Source organism: Pinus tabuliformis, chromosome 5_2 (genome assembly GCF_031772625.1).
Source record: "Pinus tabuliformis cultivar Carrire ecotype Pingquan chromosome 5_2, CPIR1, whole genome shotgun sequence".
Lineage (NCBI taxonomy): Eukaryota > Viridiplantae > Streptophyta > Pinopsida > Pinales > Pinaceae > Pinus > Pinus tabuliformis.
In genome coordinates, this window is record NC_142306.1 from 870,160,124 (window position 1) to 870,169,933 (window position 9,810).

The following is a 9,810-nucleotide window of genomic DNA, read 5'->3' on the forward strand; positions in this document are numbered from 1 at the left end:
GATGTCTAAGGATAAATCGATCGATCGTCTTCCGGTGCGGGAACAACTTCTGATTGTTCAACTTCAAGATCCAAGTGTTCTGGTAACAGAACAACAGGTTCATGATGAACTTCTTGAACAACTTCTGGTTCATAAGTAACTTTTGTTTGAACTGTGACAGGTTCAGGATCAAGTTCTGGTTGAACAGATTCAAGTTCGGAAGTAATTTCTTATTGAACAACTTTGGGTTGAGGATCAACTTCTTGTTGGACAACTTCAGTTACCATTTCACTAAGTTCACTTTTAATGTCCTTGAGTAATTGTAAAGTTTCCACTTCAGTAGCAGATGTGCCAGTGATTGTAGGAGTAACTGGGGTCATAGTACTTATTGATATAGGTGACTCCAGTAATTCAGATGAAGAACCAGAAGTTTTTGATGTACTAGTGATCCAGGTCCAGGTGTGACGAAGGACCCTTCCAAGACCTTTTATTTCCGTGATGTGTTTAATTTCGTTTTTAAAATAACATTAATTAATACATCTGCATGATGTAAAGAAGAGGAACATTTCAATCATCAACAACATAAAATAACAAGACATTGATAATGGAGTTCATCTAGGGGGGACTACATCTCCAGGCCCCGGTGTCAAGATGGTGTAGGCCACTACATTAAGTGTTGTCAATAGTGATGATGTACACAAGAGATGATGTCGCGATCATACAAGGAAAATTCCCTCACATAGGAGTGGCTCTAAGAGATGTTCCACTACAGGAACTCTCAGTCAAAAGACTCCTATTAGTATGACACAAAACTCATGCACGATGAGCATCCCACCAACATGGCATAAAAGGGATCTCAATGCAAACATGCATGATGACAACATGAGTATCCCATCAACACACAACAAAGGGATCTCAAAACACAACATGATGAATCATGACAACAAGTAAATCACATAAGCGATTCCACGTTACATCAAGCAGGAATCATAAAAATGAGTAAGAAACATGATCCCACATCAAACATCAATCAAGAACCTATGCAGCACAATGCATAGCAAAATAAGTACATGAACACTGCATATACCTCACAACCAAGGGCCATCTGAAGAAGCAGATGTCAATCTGCTGAAGCTTGCCGGACCATCGATCTCATGGCATCAATCACATGGAAATGGTTACTCGCACATGAATGTTAACACCTGCATTCCACTTAGAAAAGTGGTTGAAGAATAGAATGATAAAATGAGAAATCTGAACACACCATCAGATTTGTGACGTCGAATAGTGCAAAATCGACTGTCCAATTTTTGAATTCTGAGAAGTTGAGAATCTGGGGCTCAAGGAATCTTTTAGATTCCCCCTAGATTCCTCAAAGATTCTGCTCCATGGGTGGACTAGAAATTTGCAACTCAAAAGGTGGTTCTGACCTTGCCATTGTGATCCTGTGGAAAACCATGAAAAACGACTGTAAACTTGACTATATTCCGACATGGAGAAAAATTACCTCCTTAGGAAAATTGCAAGGATCATGGTTTCGCTCCCTATTTTTGTAGCAATCATGGTTCCACCCTCATACTGAAAATGGCCAAAAAATGCAAAACTCTGATGGAGACACGGACAGCGCCATTGCGTTCGTGGCGTCGAGAAGTGCTGAAACCATATAAAATTTGTCAAAATCTGACAAAGTGAATTTTCACCTCTCCTGCAAAATGCTGCCTCAAACTACGTGCCAAGATTTTGCCTCCTCTGTCTTGAAATTCGTGCCCGCTCCTGGTTCCTCCATCTGCCCGTGCACTGAGAAAATTGGGTTCTTTTAAAGTTTGGAGGGCAGATTTATCAATGAATTGGTTTTGGCATTGTGGTAAATTAAGGCATTAGTTGAGGAGGGGTCGGGTGGTCAAACCCCGCCCCTCCTATTCTTTTCCACATTATAGTTTTAAAAAACCAAAATATATGTGAATGGGGGGTTGGGTCCACATTGGGCGGCCCGCCCCCATAATCCCCGTGCGTTATTTATGGTGCATTAATCGCATGGAAACTCATTAAGTGGTTACATATTAATGGGGAGTAGTGGTACTGTTTATGGGGCCGCCCGCTCAGGGGCCGACCTACGTGGGTCGGGCGGGTTCGACCCCCGCCGGTCCCCAACTTTGTTTTATGGCATGCTTTTAAGGGTTTCAGGGTGTGAGCCGGGTCCACCGGAGGTGGCCCGTGCCCACCCCTTTAATATGTTTACGATTATGGTGGCATGGAGGGCTCGGCGGGGTGATGGCCGCCGAGCCAAAATTTATTTAAAATATATTTGTAAGGTTTTGGGTGCGGGAGGGCCGACGGGGGTGATGGCCCATCGGCCCAAATTTTTTTATTATGATAGATTTGGGGGTGGCGGGGGGTGGTGGCCCGCCACCATATATTTTTTTATAATTTCTTTTTTGACTTTTAGAAGGAGGGGAAATTTTCAAAGTTTTGGAAAATAAGGGATATTGGGCAAATTAATGAGGCCGCAATTTCAACCGATTTCGGGAGCTAGGTTTCATGCCTCGAGGTCGGTCAAATTGTAGGACATTAAACCTGGCCCATAGCCCAACTTTGACCAAAACTTTGACTGGCTCGTTCTCCCTCATACAAGATCAGATTGACGAACCGTTTGCACCTCCGCGATTAGGACGATGAGATCTACGCTCTAGTCCTAGGTCGACATTATTCTGAACACTTTTATTTTCAAGCATTCATAAACCCTCTGTCATGTGTGTCTTTGGAGCCACCTAGATCAACTAGACTTAGTTAAACGAGACCTCTTTTTCTAACTTGGTGTAGCTTCAATGGGTAAAGGCGGTTTACTCGCTATCCTCGGCGAATGACAGGGTAAAGGTTGATGTTCCTCCACGATTGCTAATTGATTTTATTACAAAAAGAAATAAACAAAAAGAGGGTAATCTAGGCAAAATGATTACCAAGCAACTGAACTGCAATATACTGCCTTAGTAAACCAATGACTTAACATACGTGCAGGCAATATCCCCAAATGTTGTGTTTAGTGTATCACAATGTACAAGGCGGTTGACTCGGTAGAGTTGATTGATCCCATTCCAATCATATGTGATAATACTAATGCCATCAATAGCTCTAAGAATCCTGTCATGCACTAAAAGACCAAACACATCCCTATCAAGTTCCATTTAGCAAGAGAGCAGGTTGCAGATAGCGTTGTTCGACTTGAATATGTGGCCACTAAAGACCAACTTGTAGACATATTTACTAAGCCACTGGCAAGAGAACCCTATGAATATCTCATGAAACAAATAGGGGTTGTGACTCCTCCTCCTAAATGATTCAATTAAAATGTGTATTGGCAGCTACTTAACATGTGGGATCAATTGAAGAGTAGGTTGTAGTAGTTTAGGGGGAGTTTTCAAGAGCATCCTTTTCCATTGATGCCAAACGGGGAGAAGATTACTAGTGCATTAGAGAAGAACAACAATGAAGAAGGCCAAGCCTGTTTTCAGGGGGAGCTTATGTTCTTGCCATCAATTCCAAAGGCCCGGGATATTGTTGGAAAATTAACATTGTCTGATTTATTGGTGGCACTTGGTATGTTGGAATCGATGCCAACTAAACTAGCATTGAGGTTAGAAGTAACACATGTTAGCATTGATGTGAGCATGTTTGTTTTGGGGGGAGTCCCATGGTTGTTGCAGTTTCTGGTAGAGAATCATCATAGTAGCAGGCCTATTGGAAAAGCCATAAAAAGATGATTGTGTTGGTCAAGGAGTCAAGGATTCCACGAAAAAGAAGAAGAGTCAAGGTGAAAAGAATGGTAGAGAGTTTGCAGCCATGTTTCACGTAGAAAATTGACTGAAGGATTGCATCAGACCTTCTCTACTGGAAAGTGCTTTGAAAAATATTTCCAACGGTACGTGGAAGTCCATAAATGGATCTCAGGATCAAAAGTTATTCATAGTCGAAGTAAGGATCTTGGAGTCCTTAGGAGAAGGCCGAATTTTAGAACCAGAGAAGTAGGATGAATTTTAGACCCCTCAGAACCTCCTAACTTCTTATCTTGGGATGTCGGAAGGTTGGTATATTAGAACGTTGAAACCTCGTATCTTCTTATCTCGGGATGTCAGAAGGTCTTCATATTGGAACCTGAGAGGTTTGGAAATTCATAATTTTGGAATTTCGTAACTCCTTATTAATGAATCCTTTTTAAAACCATTAAGGGTTGCAGAGAGCAGGGATTTACAAAGGAATTCGTCTGCAAAACCAAAGGATCGAGGGACCCTTTATCTCTCTTCGAACAGGACACATGGTAGAAATTGATTGGCCTTCAAGATATGACAGTGGCAGATGACATCATCATAACATGGTTGTACGAAGGACACGTGGAAATCAAATCAGCATTATTGAGTGGCCTAATGGGGCAAATCCTGGTGACACATGTGACCACTAAGGAGACACCATGTAGGGATGATGACACGAGCATGATGTCATCTTGGGAGTATATCAGAGGTCGAAGATTTTGTAACTCCTCCATAATTGCATTTTGAGAAAGTTTGATATAGAGAGCTTCTAATGTTGATTGGAACTTGATCGTTGAGCCCAAAGAATAAAGGGCGTAGTGAAGGCATTATCACCTAAGTGTTATGGAGATGCCACGTGGGTATATCGGAGGTCATAGATTTCGTAACTCCTTTGTAATTTCATTTTGAGAAAGTTTCAATACATGGAGATTCTGATGTTGATTGAGACTTGGTCATGGAGCCCAAAGAACCAAGGGTGTAGTGAAGGGCTTAACACCTAAGTGCTATGGAGACACCACGTGGGTATATCGGAGGTCAGAGATTTCATAACTCCTTCGTAATTACATTTTGAGAAAATTCTAATATAGGGAGAATCTGATGTTGTTTGCACTTAGTCATGGATCCCATAGAACCAAGGCATAGAGCAAGAATACAATGAGATAGACCCCCAATAGGATCCTGAAGGGATTAGCACCTAAGTGCTATGTCGCCAATCACAACACCCGATCCTATGGTGGAAAAACAATAAGAGGCGAAGCAAAAGGGACTAAAGGTCGATATTATAATTTCATGATCTCATAATATCTTGCCTTAATAAAGTTATGAAATGTGGGGCTCGGAGATTACAACACAATGGTGTATGAAGGATGAATGAGTCGACAACTAAGAGTAAATGCACGCAGAAGAGTTGGTCATTGAAATAAATAGCGATTGTCAAAAACACTAAGTCAAGAGTGACGAGGACCACGATTTTCAAAGAAGAGTGTTGGACCTGTCTTGAGTTGAAATAATCTACCTCTGATCTTGTGTGCACGCTTCATTGAATTAAATGAAGAACAGAGCCTTAAGGACTGGAGGTCTAATCACAGTTCAGAGAAGCCATGTTGAAGTTCATTTCAAGCTCTATGAGCAATTAATAAGCATGGAAGAACCTCCTGGGAGTACAAACTGGCTGAGATTTAATTCTCAGCATGGAGAATCACATTGTGACTCATTATCCAAATTGATTATGATGCAGCCACAGTGGGTGAGTGAGTGAAGCTCATTCTTCGATTTAATGTTGCAGCGGAAAAATTCGAACAAAGAGATGCAATAGCAGGATGGAAAATCCATGCATAGGTACACTCTGATAATGTGAATGGCAGAGTGATGGATGATAGAGATTGCATTGTTCAATGCGTGATAGGGGAACCAAACCAATCATTGCATAAGAGAAAATTGGTGGAATACAATATTGTTGTGCGAGCTGAAGAGTGTGAAGTGGAGTACGCGAAAGTTGTGTCAATAGCCCAAATGTTAAACTGAGACATGGTGTTGATTAGGTCTGTGATTAGAGTTGAAGGAGTAACAAGGAGCAAAGTTCAGAGGAGATCTGCAGTGAATCAAATTTGTGTTTCTCTGTATATGTATTTACCCCTATTTTCAGTTTGAAAATCATACGAAAGGTAGAACAGTGGCTAGAGCAGGTGGTGGCTTGCATTCATAAGAGGTTGGTGCCTCTTGGCAAGTAGGGGCTTGCTATATTAAGGGGTTTGGTGCCTTCTGTGAGCGGGTGGTCACAAACAAATTGATGTAATTAAGTAGGTGCTTAATTTACATAATAACAACAAATAGATTGGTGGTTTTCTTCCTTTAGGTTTCCATGTAAAAATACCTATGTCAATATGTGTACGTTGCTCATGTGATGGATTGTATGTACATGTGAATGTCTTATCTTAATGGTCATTTGTATTGTGTATGAAATCTCTCACAAGTAACTGACAGTAAAGGAAATAATTAAAGACTTATTCTTAAAAGTTTTAAGAACCTCACTATTACTGATTCACCCCCCACCACTCAATAACTCCTTATTCCAACAATTGGTATCAGAGCCAAAATTCTCGAGTTCGAATCACACCCGGCTTGCGTTGGGGGAGAGATTGTTGGACATTGGATAAACCAGTGCTCCCTATGTGTTTCACGACATGTGGTTAACTACCTCTCATGGATCCATTAACTCTGGCGATGCGTCCATCTACTAACACATGCGGGTTTTGGTGTAACGACAATCGTGATTCCAACACACGGAGCCAACTCCTACTCACCTCAAGGAGCTTATTAGGTCTTGAGGTGAGTAGGAGTTAGCCGCCTGTGCTTTCTCAACTTAGGCGTTTGTTCCGCCCCCTACTAACATTAAATTAATTAAGTTAGGATTAATTAATTAATACATATATTAATTAACGATATGAATTAATTAATTAACTATATTAATTAATTAATTTACATTATTAATTAATTAATTTGGTAACTAATAATATTAATTAGTGATATCAATTAAGTAATTAATTTTTTTTTTCTCTGTAAAGACTGATCTATTATATTAAAAGAAAAAGAAAAAATATGTACAGAGAGGTTTGAACCTCTGAGGGTGCCATGGCCATCCCTCTATCAAAAAAGCTTTGCAGATATTGTTGTTCTCTTGGATTACAAAAAGCTTGTTCAAAAAATTGACACCTGAACTCAGCTCAATCGACCCAAATACTAGACCGGACATGACTGAATACTACTTGATACCAGCAATTCAAAAAGGAGTTCCAAATTAATCTCCCAGCTTCTGAAGGTGATGGAAGGTGGCTAGCCCACTGAGAGTTCGCCGCAAGCCCAAGAAACCCAAAAAATTGAAACATTGTTCTGAAACTGAGGGTGCCAGAGAATAAGCCTACTTTGACTCACCAGTACCATCGTCAATTGCTGTATCCGGAGCTCGCTCCCAAGTTATCATAACGTTATCTTCAACATCCATTAAATTGCCACCCGGAGGGGCGACAGGATACAAGACATTGTCAAACTTATTTGCTGGTTCACAGGCAATAACATGCTCCTGAGGAGAGTCCCATTGACCGCCTGCTTCGTCTTGACCGACCTCTTCGTGTACCTGCGCCGAGACTTTGAGAGTTTCTTCCTCCAGGCTGCTTTGGGAGGCACTGACTTTCTGAGATGGTAACTGCTCCTCTGATTCTTCATCTGAGCTGGCCAACTCATCTTCCTCCTCCGAGAAGATGACCGTAACTATAGCGGAAATAAGCGGCTTGTGAAGCCTACTTTTGAATTTGAATCTTGCTGTGTGCAGCGAACTGTTGAGAGAAGGACCTGATTCTTCTGAGGGAGGGCTAGATGGCGAGGCTGTGGCTAACGGGGATATACGGCGAGGAGTGGGGCTACCCCTTCCCCCCTGCCCTCCTCGGGAACCCGAGTTGCTCCCTCTCCTAGGAATGCCGCGACGACGGGGTGCCATGGATGGATATATCAGCAGATTACAGGCACTCTGAGGCTGTGGGTGAGGGATTAGCCAATCACAGGTTGAGCAAATTCTAATTGAAGACCCAACAGTAACTTGGAAGACCTTGACTCTGAGGATGCAAGTGAAAGACCAGACAAACAGATAATGTCCCGCCACCGAGAGAACCCAGTTCTCGACCCAAGCTCCTACTACAGAGGTGAATACTGACCTGAATTTTACAGAAAATATGCCTGAGACTGACCTGAGACGGCTTAAACTGAAATCTGAAACTGGCTTGAAACACCCAGCCCCGACGCAATTATACCTCAGGCTGAGCAGCTGGGAATTGTTAAGCTTCCACGGCAGCTTCCCCTGAGACTCGGACTCCCAAATAGAACCTCTGCGTGCCGAGAGAAGATGCTCCTCGACGTTTCCAGAACAAGCCAGAACAATAGAGACCCACAGAATTAGCGCCATACTGATATCCTCCCTCAGCGTACCTTGATAGCGTGCCGGCATTAATGAACCATAAATGCCCACCTTATGCCGCTTGCTCCAGCCTATCTCCTCGCCCGCTACCATCTGCTCATGCAGTGACATTAACTTCTCATGTTGACACCCGCATCTGGGTATCAATTAAGTAATTAATTACCTCTAATATATTAAATAATTTTAATCAATTATATTAATACTTTAATATTAATTAATATTCTACTATTATTAAATAATATTGACCATCAATATTGATAATTATCAAATTATTAATTAATTAAGTTAGTTAATTAATTAATATTAATGTTTTAATATTGATTATTATTTCACTATTTTAAAATTTAAACATTAATCTTGATATTTATTAATTAATTATTAATATACTATTATTTAATAACAATTATTTTTTTTGTAAGCTTAGCAGGACTACGTCTTCAACATGTCCAATATATCACCCTCGATCAAGGTAGTGAATTTAACCAGTGACTTCACATCAAGGAGTGCCTTAACGCCCCGAATCACCATCTATCCAAAACCCTATGAACAATAACAATTAATTATTAAATTAATTATCTCTAATATATTAATTTATTCTACTTTATTAATTTTTGTAGATTTCTTATGATTTTTTTTCTATTTATTTATTTACACTTCTTCTCTCATCCTTTCTTTCATTAATATTTTCTCTGATAATAAGTCATAATTTAAACTTGACACGTGGAATTAAACATAAATACTATAGATAAATCTCCATAAACATATTCCTCAACATAAATACTATAGATAAATCTCCATAAACATATTCCTCAAATTCAAATTACCACTGCGAACAAATATCTAAAGTATTTTATTTTAATGCTATATTTAAGTAACACGATATTAAAATATATTATATTAAATAAATCTAATATATTTTTTAAATGTTATATTAGTATTAAGTAATATTATTCATGCTGTTTTACCAAAATCGTATCAATATTAATAACTATTCTTCAAATTGTTCTAACCTAAATATATCAATATTAATAATTTCCATTTTTTTATCTTTACACAATCAAAGTCATCTTTATAAAATTTAACTTCACTACGCAAACATAACTAATTTTTTGGGGGGAAATATAATAAGTTAAACACGTGGCCCAGTCCCCACATCGATGTAATATTAGTTGGGCCCAAAGTTGTGCATTCATTCGCTAAGCAAACTTGAAAGACGTTGACCCCACCCACTCACGGGCCGAATCATGGGACCATCAAAACGCTTTAAAAATAGCATTGCGAAGCTTTAAAAAACATTACGCCCTAACATAAACAAAGTCAAACACGGTCAATTCAAAAGGTTAAAAACCAGCGTCTCAATCTTATAAAAACAAGTTACCGTTATATGCTACGTCACATTAATTTGCAAATAAAGAATAATAAACTTAAAATTAAATACAAAACTTATCCACTTGAAAAGATATGGTATCATAGTAATGGAAAGAAAATGAAATACACCGACATGAGACATTTTACTTCACATCGTTATTTTCTCAATATATGTTAAAGAAGCTTAGGTGT